The sequence below is a fragment of the Neophocaena asiaeorientalis genome, unplaced genomic scaffold (genome assembly GCF_003031525.2).
Source record: "Neophocaena asiaeorientalis asiaeorientalis breed wild unplaced genomic scaffold, Neophocaena_asiaeorientalis_V1.1 scaffold192, whole genome shotgun sequence".
Taxonomy (NCBI): domain Eukaryota; kingdom Metazoa; phylum Chordata; class Mammalia; order Artiodactyla; family Phocoenidae; genus Neophocaena; species Neophocaena asiaeorientalis.
In genome coordinates this window covers 3,896,727-3,922,572 of record NW_020185326.1, presented here as the reverse complement: position 1 = coordinate 3,922,572, position 25,846 = coordinate 3,896,727, and the positions used below count along the sequence as shown (strand labels likewise).

Genomic DNA, 25,846 nt, shown 5'->3' with positions numbered 1-25,846 from the left:
CTAGAAAAAGAAGAACTTGCTTTGCTGTTATTGCCTTGTGAGAGATGAACTTCCTTCTGACAAGCCCTGAGCAAGGAAGAGACAACTGCTTTGCAAACAAACACCTCATGTATTATTTCCTCTGTTCTCACATATTTCATCTCCTCCCCTGAATGATATGCCTCCCTCTGTCACTTAATTTCCACAGGAAACTGGAAAAAGCAACATCTGTCTAAATTTCCCCTAACTTGCTCCAGATTTCCAGGGTCAGAATGTGGACCCTGGGAGACACGGTCTCCGTGGGGTCAGAGGTGACAGCCCCAGAACTGGTGGACTCCCGCCGAGCCCCTGTGGCAGCCGGGCCGCCCCGGCGCCAGTTCCCTGCGCAATGCAGATGTTCTGCTCGGCAAAGCTTTCACTGGGAGCATAATCAGTGGCTGAGGGGGCCCCTGGAGAGGGGAGTGCAGGCCTCGTTCCCACGGGCTCCTGCCCAACATGGTTCCTGAGTTTTCTGTTCCTGGGAGAGGGGATGGCCAGCAAATGCTCCAGCTCCCACACCAGTTGCTCCAAGGAAGCAACTTCCTCATGTGGCCCCAGGCTGCCCGCAGCCATGGGGACATTGTTTTGTTCACAGCCCAGTGGTAATGGCATTTATTTAGGGGACACTTTCTCTTCTGCTACCCACAAGGAAGCAGCTCTGAGCAGGGGAAGGAGCAGAGATGAGCCTCTAGGGATCAGGTTACAGCCCTTGAAAAGCCACCTTCTCTCTGAGTCTCAGTCTCCTTACCTGTAAAAGAAAATGGGTTGGTTCAGGTGGCATCCAAGGGCAATGCATGGCGAAGGTGTGAATTTTGGAGGCCAGCAGAATCCCACCTGTGCCACTTGCTGCGCTCGTGGTCCTGCCTGGGTGGCCTTGCACCTCGCCAGCCTTGGTTTCCTCATCTGTGCATTGGGGAGGTGGACCAGGTCACCTCGAAGGGTCCTCAGGGCTTCATAATGATGGGAGCGTCTGCCTTTCATAAGGAAGCTGAGGAAAAGGGTTTTATTCTCTCCTAATGGCAGAATATTTCTAATTCTGTGCTTGGTGAAGATAAACAGGGTCATCTCAAAAGAACTGGCCTCCATGAGTTCCCCTTCTGCCCTCTGCCCCCCACCCATGAGTCTCTGCAGATCAAAACACTATTTTTCTAAAGCAAGAATCAGATGACTCTTTGGGGCCTCCTCCCAGGTCTCGTAGGATCCAGCCCTCAGACACCGCCCACACTGCTCTGCGTTCTCACTTTCTCTGGCCCCTTTCAGGCCCTTAAGTGGTCCAGCTGCAACCTCCTTTGGCCCTGGCCCCAGTAGTGGTGCCAAGGGGTGGCTGGGGGTAGGGGTGGGGGTAGCCCCTCCAGAGTCTTCCTCTGCTCCTCCAAGGCCACTCCAAAATCCTTTATCTAGGTAAAAGCAGGGTGCTGTTGGTACAGGACCATGCCACGTTCCCCAGGTTGCCCTTTCAAGATGCCGCCCCCCCAGCAGGCCTCCACTACAGCGTTTTCTCTGCCTGGAGCACTCCTCCCCCTCTTTCAGATCTTAGTGTCGCCCATCACTCCCTCCAAGTGGCATTCATGCACATCCTGCTGGTCCCCCCTCTCTCTCCTCTCTCACAGCACCTGGTCCTTTTCTTCAGAGAACTCATCGCATTTGTAACTACACAGGTATCTTGTACTTACCTGCTCCATGCCTGACTCTTCCACTGAATTATAAATTCCAGGAGGACAGGGGTCATGCAGGTCTTGCCATACAGTTGACCCTTGAACATGAGGTAGGGGGCGGTTAAGGAATCCCATTCCCTCTGGGGTCGAACATCAGAGTAAAAGTTTACAGTCGGCTCTGGAGTTCCACACCCTCAGATTCAACCCACCATGGATTGTGTAGTTGTGTAGTATTTATGGAAAAAAATCTGCGTATAAGTGGACCTGCAACGTTCAAACCCATGCTGTGCAGCGGCCAACTGTATTCCCATTGCCGAATGCAGTGCCAGTAAATAGTTGACTCTCGATAAACAACTGATGAATGAGTGAATGAATGAATCGCCCAGAGAATCTAGAATTTGGTGGCAAAATGATGACAATGGGAAGGCAAATGGTTGCAAGTGATGCTGTGGTACCTGCAGGATTGAGGCACTAGGCTTTGGCACCAACACCGTGGGTACAGTCCTGGCCTTGACACTTGGGTCTCTGGGAGGGCAAAGTCATTTTTCTTCTCAGCCCCAGGGAGAAGAGTGTCTTGAGAAAGATAGGAAGGTCCCCTGTGTTGAAATGTTTCTGAGAGGTGCAGGGAGGAAGCAAAAGTCTGAGACATGTCTATTGATTCCGCCACAGGTTGTGGTGACCTTGACAAGAACAGTTGCAAAGGATTGAGGAGTCAGAAACTAGACTGCTGGGGAGTTAGCAGGAGGTGAGGAAGTAGAGGCTGTGACTTAATGACTATTTCTAGACATTAGAACAGGAATGGGAAGAGAGGTGACATTAGCTATTTCTTATCACACAGGATCACATCAAAATCAATTTGGAAAAGTTTCTGAATAATAAAAATGATTCATTTCCTGGATGGCTAGCAAAATATGATGCCTCTACTCCTTGTCTTACTTCTCTCAGAAAAGTAGGATGTCAGAGTTGAAGGGATCTCAAAGGCTGGATGTTCCAACACAATCCTCCCATTTGGTAGATGAGGCGCCTGAGACCCAGAGAGGGGCAGGGACTTGCCCAAGTTCACACAGCAGTTGAGGGTCAGAGCCAGATTTTAAACCCAGGCTCCTCTAGGCCCAGGCTGAGGTTCTTTTTCATATTTCATGTCTTTCTTTCCTCTGTCCTTTCCAAACAGTCTTTATTGGCTCCAGGAAATGGGGAGGATAGTTATTTTTAGTTTATTCAAAATGAATAAAATGGGTAATTTTTTTCCCCATATATCAGATCCAAAGTATGTCTTATGTAAGAGCTAAATGGGATGAGAAATGGTTCCACAGTGAGAACAAAGATTCCTTTGAATATTAAAAGCTCCAGAGTGAACTCCAAATGGGCCCAAATGACTGGGACCAGCTCCTAGCCTAGCTGACTACAGAAGGCTGTGCAGGGCCGTGTGTGTGTGTGTGTGTGTGTGTGTGTGTGTGTGTGTGTGTGGTAGCAGGCTCCATCTGTGGGGTGTGATTGCCTGAGCACCAGGACGAGCACCACAAACCTTCTCAACACCTCTTTATTATTATGATTATTTAAAAAATATTTTTAGAGCAGTTTTAGATTCACAGCATAATTGAGCAGAAGGTACAGAGATATTTCCCATATACCCTCTGCCCCTACACATGCACAGCCTCCCTCACTGTCAGCACCCAGCACCAGAGTTATGCATTTGGCCCTTGAACAACATGGGTTTGAACTACATGGGTCTACTTATGTGTGGAGTTTTTCAATAGTACATACTATAGTACTATAGGATCACCAGATAATGGAACCACAGATAACAGAGGAAACTTGGAGATGGAGGGCTGACTATAAGTTATACTCGGATTTTCAAATATGCACAGGGTCAGCGCCCCTAACCCCTCCGTTGTTCAAGGGTCAACTGTATATTTGTTGCAATGGAAGAACGTACCCTGACACATCATCATCACCCAGAGTCCATAGTTTACATTAGGGTTCACTCTTGGTGTTGTATGTTCTAGGGGTTTTGACAAATGTATAATAATGTGACCCTGTACCTTCTCAATACCTCTTTATTATTATTATGGTAAAATACACAAAAAAATTTACCATCCTAACCATTTTTAAGGGTACAGTACAATGGCATTATTCACATTGTTGTTCAGACATCACCACTATTCATCTCCAAAACTCTTCTCATCTTGCAAAACTGAAACTATACCCATCAAATGCTAGCTCTCCATTATCCGCAGCCCCTGGCAACCCCCATTCTGCTTTCTGTCTCCGTGACTTTGACACTTGAGCTCTGTCACAGAAGTGGAATCCTACAGTATTTGTCCTTTTGTGTCTGGCTTGCTTCACTTTAGTCCCTCTCTGCATGTGCTCCCTGCACCCCAATTCCACCATTAGAAAGCCTTACCTCTGGCAGAGGATTTGATTCTCTGCTGAGGAGGGGCACACGCCCTGGGAAGAAAACACTTCAGGTGTTACTGGCACTTTTTCTTTAATGCCAATCAGTGGATGATTTCTTGAGAGCAGGTTTCGATGGGGGTAGGGTGACCCTGGTTGAAAGCACTAGGTGAATAAGAGGGAGAGACATTAATGACAGAGAAAAAAGTTTTCCTGCCTGAAACAAAATGTTCTTACGATGATTATAAATGAACCTGTATAATTGTTTTTATAACATAGCCACCACCTAAATTTATGTCTCTGGGTCTGTTGGCCTCATGTCTTGCTCTGACTTAATTCCTTGGGGTGTCATGGCTGAGGCGCCCTCTAATGACTGCTAGTGATAATCACCATAATACCTTTGTGTTTGGCTACAGTCTATAAATTAGCACACATTTTTTAAAATTTATTTTTTTGATTGAAGTATAGTTGATTTACAATGTTGTGTTAGTTTCAGGTATACAGCAAAGTGATTCAGTTATATATGTATATATGTATTATATATATATTCTTTTTCAGATTCTTTACCACTGTTTGTTATTACAAGATATTGTATATAGTTACCTGTGCTATACAGTAGGTCCTTGCTGTTTATCTATTTTTTAATTTCTATCCATTTATTTGATCAAAATGGCAGTGGCGTGAAGTAGTTAGAATAGGACTTATTATCTCTATTTTTCAGGTGGGGAAACTGAGGCTCAGTGGGGTAGAGGGACCTTCTCTATTTGTTGGTAGAACTGGATCAATAACCCAAGTCTTTAGTCCAGGGCTCTTCTCATGGCTCCACATTTTGCTGGCATTTATTAACCTAAAAATGTCTAAGGATAACTGTTATTTGCAAACGCATGGTCCTCTCCCCACCCCCACCCCCAGCCTTCCACTTGACCCAGTCCTTCTCCAAGAATGCTGCATCACCATCCAGATGCTCAAATTAGAAATCCAGGAGTTGTCCTTGATATCTCCCTCTCTCTTGCACCATATCCAATCTTCAGTTAAATACTGTGGTTTTTAATTCCTAAATATGTTTTCAGTATACCCACTTCTCTGCAGTTCTGAACCCCCATAGTCTAGGCATCTATCTCTCACCTGGAGTTGGCCCTTTATATTGTTATTGCTGTCCTTTCTGCTCACCTGTTCCTCTGCGATTTCTTGGGAAGTGTGGATTTGAACAATGTTAATCAGGTTTCTATGTTATAGGATTTCTCTTTGGTGTGACAATCATGGTCACAGTGACTCTTCAGGGTGCAAGCCCCAGACTTTCTTGGTCTTGCCTGGACTCCTGCAGTCCATTCTCCCAACTGAAGCCAAAGAGTTTTCTGCTAACTGCAACCTTGATCGTGCTGCCTGCCCTTCCCATACCTCTCCTGCGACCCCGGCCTTTCTGCTTCTCTGACGTGTGTAGGACACACCGTCAATGCCCCACGCAGACCCCTTCTCCAGTCTCCTGCATCCATCTCCAGCTGCAGCAGCAGCGCTGACTGCGGACACCACAGCTGCCTCTTCTGGGGAGCCACCTACCAGGGAGGTCACATTCCCCCACCCTCCACAAGTATCTCCTAACCATGATCTGGGTGGGTTCACAAAAGGCCTCCCACCCTGACCTCGAGGAGAGAAACTTTGCTGTGCAATTTATGCTCCCGAGCCAGCTGTGGATCAGGAACCAGTTAGACTCTACCAGAGAGCACCTCCACGCTCTTGTTCTGCTTCCCTCACTCCTTGTAGGTTTTTCCTGTCCAGCACTCCCTGGATACTTCCCTCTGTCAGCCTCCACCCTTCAGGAGCCCTCCCTAAGACACCAGCCGCCCCTCAGCCACCAGATGGGTCCCCGCACACTGTCCCTCACTCCCGTGCCTCATTCTCTCATAAAGCAGGTCTGTCTCCCCTATGGCGCTACCAGTTCCACCAGGGACCATGTATGTTTCTGTCCACAGCTCCATCCCCCATGCCCGGGAGGTGCTCAAGATTTGCCAAATGAAGTTAGAAAGCATCATAGATATCCAGAATGCCAATGAGAAATATTCATAAAATATGGCAGGCAGCAAGTTAACATCTAGAATATATTAAAACTTTTACCAATAAGAAGAGGCAAATGTATTAATACAAGAAAAGAGCATGATCGGACAATTCATGCACACAGATGGAGATGATTGCTACATCCATGGGAAAATATGTTAATCAGAAAATAGCAAATTAAAACAATAGTTGAAAGAGCACTTTTTGACTACTGTGTTACCCAAGGTTGATTCTTAAAAGAGCGTCATGCTGATGAGGGGAGGAGGAACCAGGCATTCTCATACATGGCTAGTGGGAAGGTAAGGTGGTACCATGTTAGAATACAGCTCCCTAGGGCAGAAAGTTTGTCTCATTCTCTGTGGTCTCTCCAGTGGCCAGAACCATGCTTGGCACTGGGCACCAAATTAATATTTGTTGAACAAATAGAAGGCAATTTGGCAATATCTATCAAGAACCTTAAGTTCTTCATACCCCTTGGTTTAGTAATTTTACTTCAAAAAGAGACCCTTAGAGAGTAGGACAAAGATATTTGTATCAAGACATTTTACACATTCATTTATAAAATCAGAAGACTGGAAACAGCCTGAGTGTCCACAGCTTGAGGACTAGTTAATTATGGTACATCCACGCTGATCAATCTGATATAAATGATAAAAATGATGTATTTGAAGAATACTATGTATGTAGGATTAAGCTACTGACAAATGCTAAATGAAAAAATAATATAAAATTCTATATACGGTGTGACCTCAATTTTTGTTACAAAAAAAAAAAACCTGAGTTGTTAATGGTGGGTTATAGTGATTTTTATTTCTTTGTTTTTCTCCTTATTTTCCAAAATTTCAACAATGAATATGTATTACTTTTATAGTCAGAAAAAAAAGCTTTGAAAAAGGGATCGTGGTTAACAACAAAATTGTGGGCATCCAGGAAAAGTAGAACTGACTAGTCGTCTTATTTTTCCCATTAATACTTCATAACAGATGATTTTATGGTGGGTTAGGGAACATAGCCCCGGTTGAATTAGTCTGGTTTTACTTAGACAACAATGAGAAGTAAATTTCGTGCTGCTGGAGACACTTGGTATTGTTGTCATGTTCTTAGTATATATTTTTCCATGACCTGGAGAATCTTAAAAATATTGGCTCCACTTTTTAAAAGAATTTTGCAACTCGTGTGACTGGAATTGATTTCTCCTGTGGCTCCTCGGATCTGTAAAAGGCATCAGAATGTGACACGCTCGTTAACCTTTATTCTTTGCCTTGGCTAGAGAATTTCCCTATGGCTGGCTCAAGGTTTTCAGGAGGAAGGCAATTAAATGACCTAGCACAATTGCCTGCATTCTCAGCCCTGACCTTATCTTGATTAGGAGGAAGTGGATAGCTAGTTGTTCCAAATTTAGAAAATAGAAGAGAGCCCGATGTTTGAGACTATCACGGTGGAGGAAGCCTTAACCCTTTAGGGCGTTTGTCCCACTCACCACTTCTCAGATATCTGTTTGTGCCCATCTTAACACAGAGCAAAGGAGTTTTGATTTCTAGTTTCCCCTTCCCAAAAAATTTTTCCTGGCTTCTAAGTCCATGGCAAACCTCATGCTGAGTATTGAAAGGACTCAGACCACATCTGCTAGCTTATTATTATTATTATTATTTTTGGCCGCATGGCACAGATTGTGGGATCTTAGTGTCCCGACCAGGGATTGAACCCAGGCCCTCACAATGAAATTTCTGAGTCCTACCCACTGGACTGCTAGGGAATTCGCCTGTTGGCTTATGTTAAACCTTCATCATCTCTAAGATCAAGTCCAGGATTCAGAGCCTGGTAGTCAAGGCTCTTTACCACCTGGCCGCTCCCTCCTTCTCCTACCATTCATTCTCACCACAGTGAGAGAACAGCATTTAAGAGAGCAGACTATAGGCAGTTGACACAGATTTGGCCCCTAGGATAGTGGGGAGACAGACATGAAGAAGGAGAGTACATTCATCTGAGAGAGATCTGGGTTTGAAGACCAGATACGCCTCTTACTAGCTGTGTGATCTTGGGCAAGTTATTTCACGCCTCTGTGTTTAGTCATTTCCTATTAAAGGGGGATAATAATATTAACAATAATGATAATACCAAATCCATAAGGTTTATATGAGCCTTATCATCATCATCACTGCATATAAGTAAAGCACTCAGTACAATGCCTCCCACATAGTTAGTATCTAATACACATTAATTCTTCTTTTCTCTTACTCATTCACTTGGAAAAAGTTTGCCGAGTTCTGAGTAGGTGCTGGAAATTCAGAAGGGGATAATGCACAGCTTGACCCCAAGAAATCCATATTTTAGTGATGGAGACTCAGTGGGAACAGGCCAACATAACCCAGCTCCAGATATCACATTCCAGAAGCCCTGGTCTCCTTCCCTTTCCCAAACACACCATGCACCCTTATACTTTGTGCCTTTGCTCACCTGTTCCTTGTGTCAGAAAAGCTTCCCCTCCTTCCTCTGCCATTTGAAGACTTTCAAGATGCAGCTTAAATGGCATCAACATTGTGAAGCCTTCCTGACACCCAAATTATGACCTCGCCTTTGTCTCCACGGTGCCCTGCACAAACTTTCTGACTCTAGCCTTCCCCTTCTGTCAGGGCTGGTCAAATAGGAACGTCTCCCAATAGACTGGGAGCCTCTTGAAGGCGAGTATATGCTTGACCCATTTCCATATCTGAACATCAGCACAGGGCCAGGCACACTGTAGATGTTTAAGAAGTGTTTATTGGTTAAATGAGTGAATGAATGAATTAAAGGGCACCTGACATCATAGGAGAAACTGCTGCATTGACAGGGGAGACGAGGAGGAAGGATGCTTCCTTTCTGCTACAGTATTTTATCTGCTCTGCAGATAGTTGGGTCCCTCCTACTAATTCCATCTATGGACAAGGATAAGTTTACTTAGTCATAGGAAACTTGGAGAAGGTCCATGTCCTCAGCAGTGTCTACCTGAGGAAGCTGTCCTGAGTGTGGCTTTCAAATTTCAGACATTGTCAGGAGCATCCTGAAAGGGTTAAGACATTGTTCTGTTGCTGGTCTTGTGCCATTCCATTCTATTTTCACTGTGTGGGAGACTATTTAATTGCAAGTGCAGTTGCTAAGGCCAATAGTGCAACAGAAATAATTGGGTGTACAACCACATGTGCTTTCAGGACTGGGACACAGAAATTTAATTTAATTCTAGTTTCCTCTATTTGTTGGGTAATCTAGGGATGACTCCTCCTTTCTGGACCTCATCTATTAAATAGTGATTGTAGGAGGCGAGAGTTAGGGTGGTGCGACATTACTCTCTAAGGTTCCTTCCGGCTCTGATAAACCATGTCCGTAACTTACATGTTATCAGGTTGACAAAAAGCCCACTGACACTGAGTTGCTGGAAAGTGATGTGGATGGAGTTCTGGGAGAGTGTCCCAGTCCTTGTGAGTTCATGGCCGTGGTTTAGGAACCAAAAACCAAAAGCTCAGAAATGCTCTGAAACCACAGATGGCCAAATCCACCCACTGGAAGTTCAGTACATACTCGCTCCAATTTGTAAACTAAAAGCAGAATTTTTTAAGTTGTTGGGAGTATGCACGGCTAGATATAACCTGGTAGTGGGTGTGTGGGTTGGCTCATCCTAATGCGGGAGGCCTTCTCTGGGGCCAGTGCCATCAAGTGAGGAGGCATCTCCCTGGCTAGCCCACCCTGGCCATCAGGATGTAAACATCCCTATAGTGAGTCTTATTCAAGCACCAGGTGTTAATGGTACCCTAAGGGAATTCTTTTAATTCACTATGTTATAGAGTCAACAACAGGGTCAGTTGAGAACTGAACCCACTCTCCGGTGTGAATTGAAGTATACACTTTTTTAAAAACTTGAGATATAATTCACATACCATAAAATTTACCTCTTTAAAGTGTACAGTTCAGTGGGTTTTAGTATATTCACAAAGTTATGCAACCATCACCACTAATTCCAGAATATTTCACCACCCAAAAAGAAACCCCATATACATTAGCAGTCACACCCCATTCCCCTCTCCCCTTAGTTCTCAGCAACTGCTAATCTGCTTTCTGTCTCTATGGGTTTGCTTATTCTGGACTTTTCATAAAAAAGGAATTTTATGACATGTGACCTATCATGTCTGACTGCTTTCATTTTAGCATAATGTTTTTGAGGTTTATCCATGTTGACTGTATACGTTTTGAACAAGTCAAATTTATATATGCATATCATCTTTCAGCTAGCATAGAAGCAAAACTATAGTTAGAGTTTGGTGAGATCTACCAGCCCATCTTCACAGATAAAGAACCAGGCTAGCTAGGTCCTCCTTACTTTATTATTCCAGTTCCATTTTGGTCTTTTTAAAGAATTATGTATATAGATCTTTAAAATTGAGTCAAATTGGTTGATATTTTCAATTTTTGTTTCATATTTGCTGGCAGGTTTAAGTATTTTCCCAACCCAAGATTATTTAAACATGTATATGTATTTTCTTGTCATAGTTTCATGGTTTCATTTTTTCATTTATAACTTTAATGCATCTGGAATTTGTGAATGGTGTGAGTTAGGCACCTAATTTTAAGTTTTCCCATATGGTTAGCAAGTTGTACCACCAGACATCATTTTCTAATGATTTGGAAACAATAGCATTAGCTTCTGCTACTTTTTATATATACTTGGGACTGTTTAGGAGCTTTCTTTTCTGCACTAATCTGTCTTTTCTTCAGCTGCTAGCATACTGTTAAATTTCTTGCCCTTTTATGATACAATTTAATATTTGTTAGGATGAGTTTATATTATCACTCGTTTTAAAGCATGCCTAGTTATTATCATACATTTATTATTCTAGTTTAGCCTTATTTGTTAAAATGACATATTTATTTTGTGTAATGTGTATTGCTACGTTATCAAAAATGTTAAATTCTGCCTTAGAGAACAATAGAAACAAGCAGCTGTGTAACATATTATAGATAAACTTAGTAAAGCATGTATGGGCTGAACATAGATGGGAAGGACAGAAGGACCACGGAAGCACTAAATATTCACGAGGTCTGAGACATCAAATATGTGTGACAGCTATAGCAGAGGTACAATATGAAAGCCACCTTGGTGATGACTGAGCAGAGAACAAGAAGGTCTGGGTCTCTGGCGTCCTAGAATTGCTGCTACACCAGCCTGGTCTGCTCCCTCCAACTTAGGCAAGAGTGGAAGACACTTCTATTTTGTTTAAGCCATGATTACATGAAACTGAACATACCCTCACTAATATCACCCCTAATTTCATTTTTGTATTTGGTTGTCTGGCTTAGGATTTGCAGAACAGTGTTAATAACACTGATGGGAGTGGATATCCTTCTTGTTACTTATGTGAATGGAATGGCTCATTAAGTATCCCACTGGCTTTGATTTTACATAGAGTACATTTGTCACTTTAAGAAAATATTCTTCTCTCTTGATGATGATGATGATGATGATGATGATGGAATGTTGAATTTTCTCAAGTGATTTTTGTCACCTATCAAAAAAATTATGTGGTATTTCTGCTTTGCTATATTGATATGATGAATTAGACTAATACATTTTTCTAAAGTTGAAACATATATGCCACTTCAATTTTTTTCTCTATCTCCTCTGTTCTCTTCTTCTATATGTAGAAGCTCTATTGCAGCTCTTGGCTCTCCAACTTTTCTTTCACCATTTTTATCTCTTTAACCATTTCCTTTGAGTTCTGGGAGAATTGTTCATGTTTGCCTTCTGATTTCTTGCTCCTTAAAGTGTGGTCCAGGGACCAGTGCATCACCTGAGAATTTCTTAGAAACGCAAATTCTTGGGCCCCATCCCAGACCTACTGAATCAGAATCTGCATTTTAACAAGACTCTTAGGCGATTTGTGTGCACGCTAAAATTTGAGATGTGCTGTAAAATCGCCTTTTCCAAGTTTCAGACTTTCCCCATTTATTATAGTAGTTTGATTATTTTAGTGTAAATTTGAAAGGAGAAATTAAGTGTGAGGCTTTGGGTCACCATTTGGGACCAGAATCCACAGGCTCTTTGTGGCAAGATGTGGGGAAGGGCGGTCAGTTACTGTGTGTGATGACATGAAATGAAAATGACATCCCAAAGGTCATCAAAATCACCACCAGGCATCATTAACCCAACAAGAAAGGATCCTTGTGTTGCATTTCTGAAGGGCAGTGTGTATCCCCTAGAGGGCTTTGCCCACACAGTTCTTTGACAAATTTATAAATGCCAAGTCGTATCCACATGAAAGCCTCTTGTCCTGAGCTTATAGAAGGGGAAAGGAGGGGTTCCAAGAGACTGGTTTGGTGTCAAGCATGAATTTCCCTCTTTTCTTGGTGAGTAGAAGAAATTTCTACGGTCACTGATGTGCTTCAGGACCCCAGCATTGTGCCTGAGAGCTGCCTTGGAGGAGGTGGAGTATTCACAGACCTGAATTATATGAGTATTAGCATGTGGAAAGATTTCCCTTAATTTTTTTTTAAGGAAAAAATTAATTGAATAATACCCAGTTCTCATCAGTCATGGCAGGATTGGCAGGAAAAGTCTTGGTAAGGCACAAAAAGCTATTGAAATGATTCTAAAGAACAAGAATCTTTAGGACAAATTGGCTCATTCTTTATTGCTGTCAAACCCTTTATTCCCTGGAGATGGTTGAAACAATACCAGCACATAACTCTCATTGTGGAATTAACAAACATCCTAGTTTTCTTAATGGTTTCATGAAGTTATTGTCTCAACAGGAAATTCTGGGCATTGTCACACATTCTTCTTGTTTATTAGTAGTAATAATAACTCTTTGCATCATAAATGGGCTCTAACCTTATAAGGCTTTTCCCCACAAAGTAGGTCATTTGGTCTTTCCTGAGAATCCGGTTAGACAGCAGGGTGAGTAGGCGTTATGTGCCCATTTCGTAAAAGAGGGAACTAAGGGTCCAAGGAATTAAAAAACTTTCTTAAAGGCATGATATACAGTAAATGGCAAACTCAGGCCTCAGACTCCTGTTTTCTGGCTTCAGGGGAGATCTCTAAAGCACATATGGCCAAGTGTCTTTCATCCTTAAGCTTCCCCGTCTACTCAGTGATTTCTGCTTCTCTGCAGTGGCTGTACATATACGAAACATTGAGAACAATCTCCGTCCATGTGTAAAGTTCACCCTCTGCAGTTTTATGTTGAAATGCAATGTGTAACTTTAGTGAGGTTACAATCTTCAGATTAGATTCACATGGTCAGACATCTCTGGTTCTCTGTACACTGTTTAGATTTCCCCCACTTATGGCAGACCTTTGTTAAACTTCTGCTAAAGATCCACTCCAGTCCCAAAGAAGGTGAGATTCATTAGAAATCAACAGGAACTGTTTATAAGTTATTTTTTTATTCCCTAAATTTGATTCATCTCAACTGATGGGAAGAGTAAAGTCATCTTATTTCTGCTCTTCTATAAACTATGCTTCTATTCCTCATCTTTCCATTAAAGAACTTACCAAATTTCCCTTATGTTCCATTTATTCTCCCTTCATATGTTCTCTTTGCCTAGAATACCCTTCCCTTCTTCACTTCACCACATTCACCATTCTTATCCTTAATGGGACCCAGCTGAAAAGCTATTCCTTTGTGAAGCCTTTTCAAACCCAAAGTTAGACATACCTGTGCTCCTAAAAGCAATTTGAATGTATCTCTGCCATACCACGGACCTATCACAGTCTGAAATGTACTTGATTTAGCTCCATATATACTGGAATTTCCACTAGATTTGAAGCCACTTTGGGGGCAGGAGTGACATCTTATTCCTTTTATATCCTCTGAATTTGGAACCTGACAACTGACAGGGATTCACTAAGGGTTGATCCATTTTCCTCCACCTGCTGGCTTTAGTGCACTGGGAATTCTTTTTGACCAGCTATCACTTTAGTTTTTACAGTCTAGGTGACAGGAAAGTCTTAAAGGAGGACTACTCAAACTGAGCAAGAATGAGCTATAACCGCTGATCCTTTTAAAGGACAGGAGGTACACTAAACTTGATTAATCTTGGGTTCTGTTCCTTTATGTCTCCCAGGTTAGAGCCATTTTAGTGTAGAGTTCTTTTTATCAACATCCTTCATGATTTTGTCCAGGACCAGTCCACCTTGAGGGGTTGGGCATTTTCTTTGGTACTAGGGCATTTTTTCCAACTCCTTCACAATTAGGGAATTAATACTCAATAGTTCTCAACCTTGGCTCTACATTTTAATCACTTAGAGAGCTTTAAAAAATACTGATGTGAAATGTTCATGGAATTCCCTTAAGTCTTTTGCTGAGTACTAAGCTGTACATGCACAGAGTGAGACTCTGAGAGACTTGGCAGAAAACAGCTACTGGAGGGCTACGAGGTCAACAGAGATTTTGGTAGTCTCACAGCACTGACAGATACTGGTTTTCTGACTAGCCATATTAGAGAGACATCACCAAATACTCTGGACATTCAGTTGAGACCCCAGAAAGGCTGTGCCTTTCTGTCTTTAAAATAAAGGCAACTGCCTGCCAGAAAAAAAAAAAAAAAAAGAGAGAGACTCTTTAAAAGGAGATAATCTAGACTCTCAACATCATATCCACAATGTCCAGAAAACAAACAAAAATTACTGGAAACATGAAGAAGCTGGGAAATGTGCACCAAACTAGAAGAAAGAACAGTTAGCAAAAACAGGTCCAGAGGTGACAAGATGATGGAATTAATAGATAAGAACTTTAAAATAGCTATTATCAATATGTTCAGTGAAGGAAGAGATGGACATAATGAATGAACAGATGGGGGAATCTCTAACAGAGAAATGGAAACAAACAAGCAAAAAAACGGAATAGAAATTTTAGAACTAAAAAATGTAAGATCTAGGGACCTCCCTGGTGGTGCAGTGGCTAAGAATCTGCCTGCCAATGCAGGGGACATGGGTTAGAGCCCTGGTCCAGGAAGATCCCATATGCCACAGAGCAACTAAGCCCGTGCGCCACTGAGCCCGCACTCTAGAGCCCATGAGCCACAACTTCTGAGCCCGTGTGCCACAACTACTGAAGCCCGTGTGCCTAGAGCCCATGCTCCGCAACAAGAGAAGCCACCACGATAAGAAGCCTGCACACTGCAATGAAGAGTAGCCCCCACTCACTGCAACTAGAGAAAGCCTGCGTGCAGCAATGAAGACCCAATGTGGCCATAAATTAATTAATTAATTAAAAAAATATATATATATAAGATCTGAAATTTAAAAATTTGCTAGATTGGATAATAGCAAATTGGACACTGCAGAAGGAATAAAGAGCAATGGAAAAGGTAAATATATGGACACAATGAAAGACTTTTTTCTCAGTACTTCAGCCAGGTGATTGAGGTCATCATCAACTGTGAGAAGTCACATTAATAGTATGTACCCTTGATATGATGTGATGAGAATGATACTTTATCTCTGTGGTCTTCTTCCTTAGAATTTATAACCCAAGTCTAATTGTGAGAAAAAACACCAGGCAAATCCCAACTGATGACATCCTATAAAATACCTAATACTCCTCAAAACCATCAAGGTCATCAAAAACAAGGAAAGTCTGAGAAACAGTCACAGCCAAGAGGGGATTAAAGAAGACATGATGACTAGATGTAATGTGGTATTGTGTGTGGAATCCTGGAACAGAAAAAGGACATTGGATAAAAACCAAAGAAACCTGAATAAAGAGTAGACTTTAGTTAAGAATAAGGTACAAATAATGGTTTATTAAGTGTAGCAAATGTACCATACTAATGTAAGTGTTAATAATAAGGGAAACTGGGTTCAGGATACGTAAGAGCTCTCTTTACTACCTTTACAATGTTTTCTGTAAATCTAAAACTGTTCTAAAATTAAAAGTTTATTGAAAAAACTAAACTGACAGTAACAAGTGCTGACAAAGATATGGAACAATTGGAACTCTGATCCATTGCTGGTAGGGATGTAAAAATTGCATAGTTTGGAAAAAAATTTGGAAGTTTCTTATAAAGTTAAACCTCTACTTATGGTATAACTCAGCAATGTCACTCCTGGGTATTTAATCAAGAGAAATAAAAACATATGTCCTCACAAAGACTTGCATGTGACTGTTTATAGAGGCTTTATTCAGAATTACCACAAACTAGAAGTGACCAAAATGTCTATCAACTGCTGGATGGAGAAATAAATTGTACACATCCATACAATGGAATACAACTAAGTAATGAAAAAGGAAAGGGCTACTGATACATACAAAACATGAATGAAAATCAAAAGCATTATGCAAGTGAAAGAAGTCAGTTCATAAAAGAGACTATATCATTCTATGTATTCAGTATATGCAATTCCAGAACAAGAAAAACTAATCTAAGGTAGAAAAAAATCAGAACAATGTTTGCATCTTGAGCTCTGGGGAATGATTAGGAAGGGGCAGCTGGGAACTTTCTGAGGTGATAGAAATGTTCCATATCTTGATAGAGGTGTAGGTCACATGGGTATACACATTTGTCAAAACACATTAAGATAAGTAGTTATCTATAAATTTCAGAGGTATGTAAAGTATATCTCGTTTTAAAAAAAAAAAGTAAAAATGCTGATATCTATGTCCCACCCCCAGAGATCCTTATTTTGGTGGTTTCAAATGGAAGTTTTTGGTTTTGTAAAGTCTCCCTCAACCAAGGTTAAAAACCTTGATTATAGGTACTTGTCTAATGATAGGATCCTTCATCATTCCTGTTTGCCATGTAGATTTCTCTCTCTGACTTCGATGTGTAGATCATGGACACTAAGTGTATGGATTTACATGCTTACCTGATGGCCGGGCCCACCTGGGGATGGCTAATTGGCAAGCATCAGGATGCCAAAAGGCCCAAGAAGAAGATAGGATCAGGATAGAGTTTCCTGAAAGCCCCCCCAGCTCTTCTCTTTCTGCCTCTTCTGAGAATGGTCCTGCTTATTCAGGGAGTGGATTGTTATACTGATGGGAGAGGTAAACTGGAAGGGGACCAGTGGAGGTGTCATTATGGGGCAGGGGGAATTCTTATTCCATAACAATTTTGGAAAATTTTCTGTCTTCAGTTAGCTGATTTCACATACACAACAAGGTCCCACTGGATTCTGTAATCCTGACCTTCATCCTGATTTTGTCCTCTTGGTAACTTCGGACAGACTATAAAAAGAGAGAGAGCAGGACATGCCCATGTGTTGAGCACATGCCCTGTAATCTGCTGGAACTTTCCTTCTTCTTTCCACTTTGGGGTTAACACTGTAACTGTATAACTTTCCTATTAGCTATTTTTCTTCTTTTGAAGCTGACGGGCAACCCATTAACATTTTTAGGGCAAAAAAGCTTCTCTTAAAACTTTATCCAACATTAATAAAACTGTATAATAAAAACTGAAATGATAAATCCTAACAGTTATTCCATGCATGCTCTTTGTCTGATATGTATTTCAGAACACATGGCCAAAGTTTCTGAGAGGTCTCACTAATAACTAGAACTTTGACTAACAATTTCCTCTAGGGTGCACCAACAAACAAACACATAGACTTAGACACTCCCAATTGAAAGGAATTTTTCAGGTCACTAGCCCAGCCCTCTCATATAGTGCCTGAAGAGCTGCTAAGTGGTACCCGGTCTCTGCTTGCACATGTCCCCAAACAGGGAGACATAAGACAATCAACATACCTGTGAGCAGTTCCAACAGCAAGTTTTTCCTGGTGTGAAGCCACACCTGCTTCTCTGTAACTTTTAGCCACAGAGAACATTGGACCGCTTTTTCTGTTTGCTCTCCATGAGCCTTTTCTGCAACAAGTTAAATATCTCCAATTGCTTAAAACATCCCTCCTATGCTTTGAATTTGTCTGCACTCACCAGCTCGCTTTCTCTTTCCCTCATGAGTCCTGGTTTATTTCCATTCATATCCAACACAATTCATCTGAAACAATGTCACTTGAGTGCCTTCTCAGTGCCAGGCGCTAGGCTTTGTGCTGTGGGGTAGACAGGAGCAAGTCAACCTTGGCCTTGTAAGACAGAGAAGGCTTGTCTGCAAAGGCCCTAGAAAACAGGCTGTGATAAGGGGCAGCAGAGAGGGACAAGTATCCTGTTTTCCCCCCAAATCCTCAGGCTCTCATCTTTTCATAAATTTATTTATTTATTTTTGGCTGCATTGGGTCTTCATTGCTGCATGCTGGCTTTCTCTCTAGTTGCGGCAAGCGGGGGCTACTCTTCACTGCGGTGCGCAGGCCTCTTACTGCAGTGGCTTCTCTTGCTGTGCACGCGGGCTTCAGTAGTTGTGGCACACAGACTCAGTAGATGTGGCTCGCAGGCTATAGAGCACAGCCTTAGTAGTTGTGGCGCATGGCCTTAGTTGCTCCGCAGCATGTGGGATCTTCCTAGACAAGGGATTGAACCCGTGTCCCTTGTATTGGCAGGTGGATTCTCAACCACTGGGCCACCAGGGAAGTCCTCAGGCTCTCATCCTGCAGTGCAGCACGTTTGCTAAAATATATGACTGTGCAAGCTCAAGGCATGATTAGAGTAGGCTGCTCATCAAATGTTTGATGAATGCAAGTCACTTGACTAAGTCTCTGTGTTCCAAATTCCTGGGAGAGAGTGTGATTGGCCCAGCTTGGGTCAGAGGTCCTCCTGGCTCCATCACTTGTCTGCAGAAGGGGCTGCATCCACTGGTATGAAAAGCCACACTTTCTGGGCTAGGAACAAGGAAAGTTCCATGAAATATGGGCATTTTCTCGATTTTATAGCTGGAGAAACAGATTCAGAGAGGTTAAGTGACTTCGCCAAAGTTACTACTTGTTAATGGCAAAATTGTGGTTTGAATTCTGGGCTGCCAATTGACTCCCTGCATTTACTCAGCAATTCTTTCTGGAACTTGTTTAGTCATTCGCTTATCTATTCATGTATTCATTCAACTAGAACTTCTCTGGCACTAACCACGGGCATGATCTGAGGGCGGCATGGGATACAGCAATTAGTCACATAGACGTGCCAGAGGGACACCCGTCAAGAGCATAAGAGAGAGTTCCTGCCCTGCTCAAACACACGGTTTTACTGGAGAAAGGCAACATGTGGACACCACAAGTTCAGGCATTGTTGCATGAAATGACTCCAGGAGTGACTGATATTTCAAGGCCTAGAAGATGTCAGAGTAAAGAGATCTCTGAGGACCAGGGTGGTTGAAGAAGCCTCCTATAGAGGCAGAACTCTGAGAGCCTGTGGATAAAGAGAGAAAGAAGGAAGAATCCCAGTAGGCAGAGAGCTGTGCTGATTCTGCCTCTGAGTATTGCTCATTTGTATCTGCTTCTCTCCATTCCCCACTGTGCCCTCCCCTGGTCCGAGTCACCAGCTTCCCTTACCTGGACACAGCAAAAGCCTCCCTAGCCTGGACACAGGAAAAGCCTACCCAGCCTCGACACAGCAAAAGCCTCCCCAACCTGGACACAGCAAAAGCCTCCCCAGCAGATCTGCCTCCCTCTTGCCTTGTTGTCCATGAATCCATTTTAAAATTCAATTGCCAAAAACTTCAGACATATCAAAAGTATAGCAAACAATGCAAAAGTCACAAGATGCCCACCCTTTTGACTCAGTAGGTATTAACATTTCACTATATTTGCTTCAATTCTGTCTTGTATAGAAATATAAGATTATAATTTCAGCTAAATTCCTACCCTACCTCTTAACCCTCCGTCCACAGAGTAAATATTATCCTAATTTTGTGTGATGAATTCCCACATGTATTTTTATATCTTTTCTACTGATGATCCACAAACCACGAAGTATTAGGTTCATATCCTTTTGCAAGTTGCCTTTTTTCCCCCACTGCTCATTATATTTTCAGATTTGTCCTGATACATGGAGATCTGGTTCATTCATTTAATCATCGAGTAGTATTCCAATGTATAAGCAAATTGCACTTTACCAAGTTGTCCGTCTACAGATGCCTGGATAGGTCATTTCAACTTTTTTACTATTACAAGTGGTACTTCAGTGAATATCCTTACATAGACATGCCTCGCACATATCTCTTTGGGTAGGAACCAAGAAATGGAGTTGCTGGGTTAAGAATACCCACATCTGAGAGGATCAGATTTAAAAAAAAAACAACAAAAAAACCCAAAAAGGAATATCCAGATCTTCAACAGTGGTTCAGGTTACAGGTATACATCCCATTATATGTGAGTATGGGAGTTGCAGTGGCTCCACATCCTCATAGATGCTTGGTATTGGCAATCATTTTTTTAAAAATCTGATCCCCTCTTGCCATGGCAGACAGAGGCATCTTCAAAATCATGCCTGACCACGTCCCTTCCCTGCTTATAATCCCTCCAATCCTCCCACACTGCTCTCTATGCATACCACCCAGAGTCTTGCTCTGCATAAGCTAGTCCATGGCCACTTCTCCAGGCTCACCTCTCCATTCTCTCCTACTCCAACATGCATGAGTGCACACACACACACACACACGCACACACATGCATGCACGTGCTGTGGTGCAGTCAAACCAAACCATGTTTGTTCATGTCCCCTAGCCTTCTATTGTCTTTGGGCCTTGGTTCAAGCTATTCCCTCTGCCTAGAATATTCTCTTCCTCTTCTTCAGAGGGCTGATTACTACCAGATCTCAGCTTGATATTTCATCCTTTGGGAGGTCTTTGCAGGCATCCCAGGGCTGAATGGATGCCTTTCCTCACATTACCCCAGGACCATTGGCTTCTGGCATCGCAGTTCGCAGTGCACTGTCTGATAGTTGCCTGTCTTATTACTTCCCTGACCCTCTAGACTGTGGACTCCGTGATAGCAGGGCCTGTGTGGAGCTTCTTATGGGAGTGTGCTCTGTGCCAGCCTACCTATTGAATGGATTTGTTAAATAATCCATGGGCAGGAGACAGGTCTGGGTGGAGCAGAGGTGGCAAGGTGGGGGGCAGTTGGAAATCAGACTGGAGAGGAATTGCAGCCCTATCACCTTCATAACCCCAATTTCCAGGAAAGGAAACAGAGGCTCAGCCAGGTGACTGACCTGTCTAGAGTCATGCATTTAGTAAGTGACAGAGCAGCTTTGATTCCCAGTCTTCTGACTCCGTGTCCAGGCTCTTTCTGCTGCCCCTCAGCAGCAACCAGTGGGAAGGAGCCAGTAGAGAGGGAGGGACAGGGCTGCCAGGGAGGGAAGGCTGAGCAGGAGAGGGAGGCCTCAGGATCTAGGACGCAGTTGGAGGACTTGGCTCAGCAGATATGGCCCTGGATCCTCTGAGCCAGCAAGGAAGGAAGAACATTGGGCCAAGTTTCCAGATCAGATACTTGTTCAGACCATCCTGGGAGACTTGGGTGGGCCGGCCCTTCTCTCGGGAGGAGCAGACTTGTGGAAAGTAACTCAGCATCTCCCTCGGCACCCACCCGCCCTGAGTGGCCTCTTCCTGCTGCATCAGGAGAATGATTTCTCAAGGTTCCCTCTGGTAAGAGGGAGACCAGAGCCAAGGACAGCTGGGAGGAAACAGGAGCCTAATGCAAACAGGCAGGAGCTGGCCCAGGGCCTAGGGCCCAAGTGGAGAGTACACGGGTCAGGTTCAGAGACTCCATCCAGTTATTGCGTGTCTAGAGGAACTCACGTTTGCAAGGGCAAGTGGGCATCGGTAAAACAGGGACAATAATACCCATGCCTCGTGTGAGTATGGTGGGGATTAAGTAAGGTGAAATATGTAAAAGGATTAGGGTAATGCTCAGCACATAATATCACTCAATCAACTGTAGTTATTATCTTCTTACAGGGTTGTTGGGAGGAATGAACAGGATTATATGGTGGACAAACCTGTAAAACTGTGTGAGTGTTGGTGAGCAGTCTTTTTTCGTCAGCAACTCGATAAATGAGTGTGGACGACGTGGGACATCCAGTGGACAGAGAGAAGGGGTATGGACTCGAGTGACCAATCACCCTCCTCCGTTCCTTTGGTTTCTTCACCTGACGTCTGCATCGGAGACTACACGAGTCAGTTCTGGAAACTGCTTAGAGATGGCACAGTCCAATCCTCCAGCTTCACACAAGGGAAACCAAGGCCTGCAGGGTGGAAGTGACTTGTCCAGGGCTGCAGACAAGGCATCCCCAACTCAGATCCAACACTGCTCCCTCTGTCCCCGCAGTTCAGCCCAAGCTCAGGACATGGCTCTTTCAGCAAGGTCAGTGGTTGGCTGTTCTTCCACATTGTCCACACCCACCCCTAAAGTCAGCGGGGCTCCTGCCAGCTCTGAGCACCTCAGTCTCCAAGAGCCCCCTGCCTTGATCACCCTCTTTCTATCTTCCCATAGAGGGCAGTTGAAAGTAATTGAAAGCTACTTCCAGCTCTGTTTTCCCCTGCAGAGCTCTCCTTCCCTGGGCCTCTCTGGGAGAGCTCAGGAGCGGGTCAGCAGCATGTATACACCTGCTACCTTACCCAAGGTTCCTTCCTTCAGCATTGGGCAAGTGCAAGCATTTCCCTTCCCCTCAGACAGAGTCCCCTCCCTCTTTCCTTTTTAAAATGACACCGCCGACCACACACACCTTGCCATTGAACTTGCCCATCTGGCACACACACAAGCTCATTCTGAAGGACCTTGAGTACGTGTTCCTGTTACACAGGTGGGATTTCTCTACTGAAAAACAGTTGCAGGAGAAAGCAGATAACAAAATTCCAGGCCTGTTAAGAGCTCATTTGACCCCAAGGACAGGCTGATGTCTGAAAGGCAGATTGAGTAACTGAGCTCACATCTTACCAAACCGTTTGGATTTTACTTTCTGGGTAAAAAGTTATCAGTCTGTGGCCACCACTGTTACTTTGAAGACATGGACCATTCTTATTGCCTCTGGAAGGAAAGCCCCTGGTCCCTGCATCCCATTCCCCAAAGTAAGGAGCACCAGGCCTCACCCATCCTTCAACCCAGCAGAGCTGAGAGGCCAGCGTAGCACATGCGTGAAGAAATGGAAGGAGGAAACTAATAATATTTGTTAAGAACTTGCTATGTAAAGATGTGGTCTTAGGCCTTTTACATATACAAGCACACCTGGGAGTTATCTCGGGTTCAGTTCCAGACTACCACAATAAACAAAATATTGAACTAAAGCACGTTGTAAAAAAAAAGTTATGTTTACACTACACTGTAGTCTAGTAAGTGTGCAACTGCATTATGTCTAAAAAATGTACATTAATTAAAAATACATTATTGCTAAAAAGTGCTGACCATCGTCTGAACTTACAGCAAGTTATAGTAGTAACATCAAAGATCACTGATCACAGCTTGGTGCTTTGTGACCACCTAGAGGGGTGGGATAGGGAGGGTGGGAGGGAGACACAAGAGGGAGGGGATATGGGGATATATGTATACGTATAGCTGATTCATTTTGTTATACAGCAGAAACTAACACAACAATGTAAACAATTATACTCCAGTAAAGATGTTAGAAAACAAGATCACTGATCACTATAATAAATATAATAATAATGAAAAGGTTTGAAGTATTGTGAGAATTACTAAAAATGTGACATAGGGACTTCTCCAGTGGCACGGTGGTTAAGAATCCGCCTGCCAAGGCAGGGGACATGGGTTCGATCCCTGGTCCAGGAAGATCCCACATACTGCGGAGCAGCTAAGCCCGTGTGCCACAACTACTGAGTCTGCAGTCTAGAGCCTGCAAACCACAACTACTGAGCCCATGTACCACACCTACTGAAGCCCGAGTGCCTAGAGCCCATGCTCCACAACAAGAGAAGCCACCACAGTGAGAAGCCCGTGCACCCCAACAAAGAGTAGCCCCCGCTCGCTGCAACTAGAGAAAGCCCGCACACAACAAGGAAGACCCAACGCAGCCAAAATTTAAAAAATAAAAAATGTAACGTAGAGTCACGAAGTGAGTAAATGCTGGAAAATGGTGCCAACAGACTTTCTCAACGTTGAAGGGTTACCACAAACCTTCAATTTGTAAAAGCAAAGATCATACCTGAGAAGTGCAATAAAGTGAAGTACAATAGAACGAGTTCTGCCTGTAATATTATATGTGTATGCGTTTGCAGACAACAGCCCGGGGACAGAAAGCTTTACCATCCCTGATCCCAAGAGGAAGAAAAGGAGGCTCAGTTGCCTGATGGCAAGAGTAATGGAGATCAGATCTGAACGTTGAACTGAGTCCTCTCTGAGATCTCTCCATCCTGCCTTTCTGCACAGTGATGACACCCAGGAAAAGTTGGTGCTGCCTTCTCAGAGCTGACAACACTAAAGGCCCTTGGAGCTGGTCTGGCCACCAGGAGCTTTCTGATCTCCCAGATGCCCCTCCTTCCCTCCAGTCTGTCCGGTTGATGTCAGCTGGAACAGTTGGAGGGCTGGCCCAGGCATCCAGAGGTGAATGCCCTGTCCTGAGCCAGGGGCTACTTCTTGGTAAGAGAGCGATGCTGCTGGCTCTCTGGGAGGGGAACCAACTGTGAACCTGGCTGACAGGACGTGCTGGCTGCACAGGTTTGCCTGGTATTGGAGCCAGCGCGGTTGGTCGCAGGGAACTTGATGAAAATAATCAGCTGCAAACTGCTCAAAAACAAACAGACTCCGATCCAGAGGTTTGAATAACAGCCCCCTCAGCCAGATGGCTGCAGGAGCCTTGCCAGGGAGAAAAAATGATCTCCCACCCTGAATTTCCTCTTTGTTCTGGACCCTGCTCTCTTTGGACATCATTGGCTTCCCGCCCCTTTCATGCGCCAGACACCCAGAGTCTTGTGTACAGGGAGCTTAAGGAAGCTTTCCCGAGATTAGGACTTGGGGACAGAGAATCCAGGCAAAGAAGTGGCTTTCTTGTCCCAGCATGAGTCACCCTAGTTCACAGCTGTCTGCATGTGGACCTGGAATGCTGCTTCCTCCTCCGATGACACTCCCAAGAAGCCCGGGACCCTTGTGGGTGCAGAGCAGGAAGTCATAAGCAGGGCCACTCTGTGTGGGGCAAGCCCTCTGGACACCCTAGTCCTCGCCAAGAGACTGTCATGTCTGAGCTATTGAAAAACTGAATGCTAGCCTGTTTCCACCTTAACTTGCAACCACCCCTGGAGCGAAAGGTGGCCACTGTGTCCTGCCAAACTCAGCCTCCCTATGGCTCCAGTAAGAGCATCGATGTAAGAGTAAGGCCAGTGTGCATTTGAATCCTTCCTCTGCTACTAGACATCTTCTTTGACCTCTCTGAGCCTCAGTTTCTACATCATTGAGTTTTAGTGAGAATAATAAGGAAATTATATTTTCAGTGCATGCAGCACAGTATCTGGCACATAGCAGGCACTCTGTAAACACTGGTTTCCGCCCTCCTAGCCCTCTGGTCCAGAGCCTTTTGGTACTAATTTCTTCTATTCCCCACTCCTAAATGCTTTCACTGATCCATAATCTAATATTTCATTCTTGGCTTTTAGCAAAGTTGCAGGTATAATCCTGGCAGTGTATAATTACATGAAGTCACATCAGTCTTATTTAACTTACAAGTTTACTTAGAACTTTCCTCCCTCTATAAGAGGTAATGACATTTAAAAAAAATCTTAACAAACAAGTCTATGAATTTGTATTAAGATTATCAAACAGATTAGTCAGGGTCAGCTGGATTTTGCTGCAGTAACACACACCTCCCAAATATGAACGGCTTAAAACAGCAAATGTTCATTTCTCCCTCAAGCTATAAATCCACTGTAAG

At 43.6% G+C, this 25,846-nt stretch overlaps 1 protein-coding gene across 1 annotated transcript in view; it reads left to right on the top strand.

Moving 5' to 3' along the window:
* The window catches only part of COL15A1 (collagen type XV alpha 1 chain), a 153,518-nt gene that overhangs the window by 597 nt on the left and 127,075 nt on the right, over positions 1–25,846 (top strand). The gene's annotated exons all lie outside the window — the stretch shown is intronic.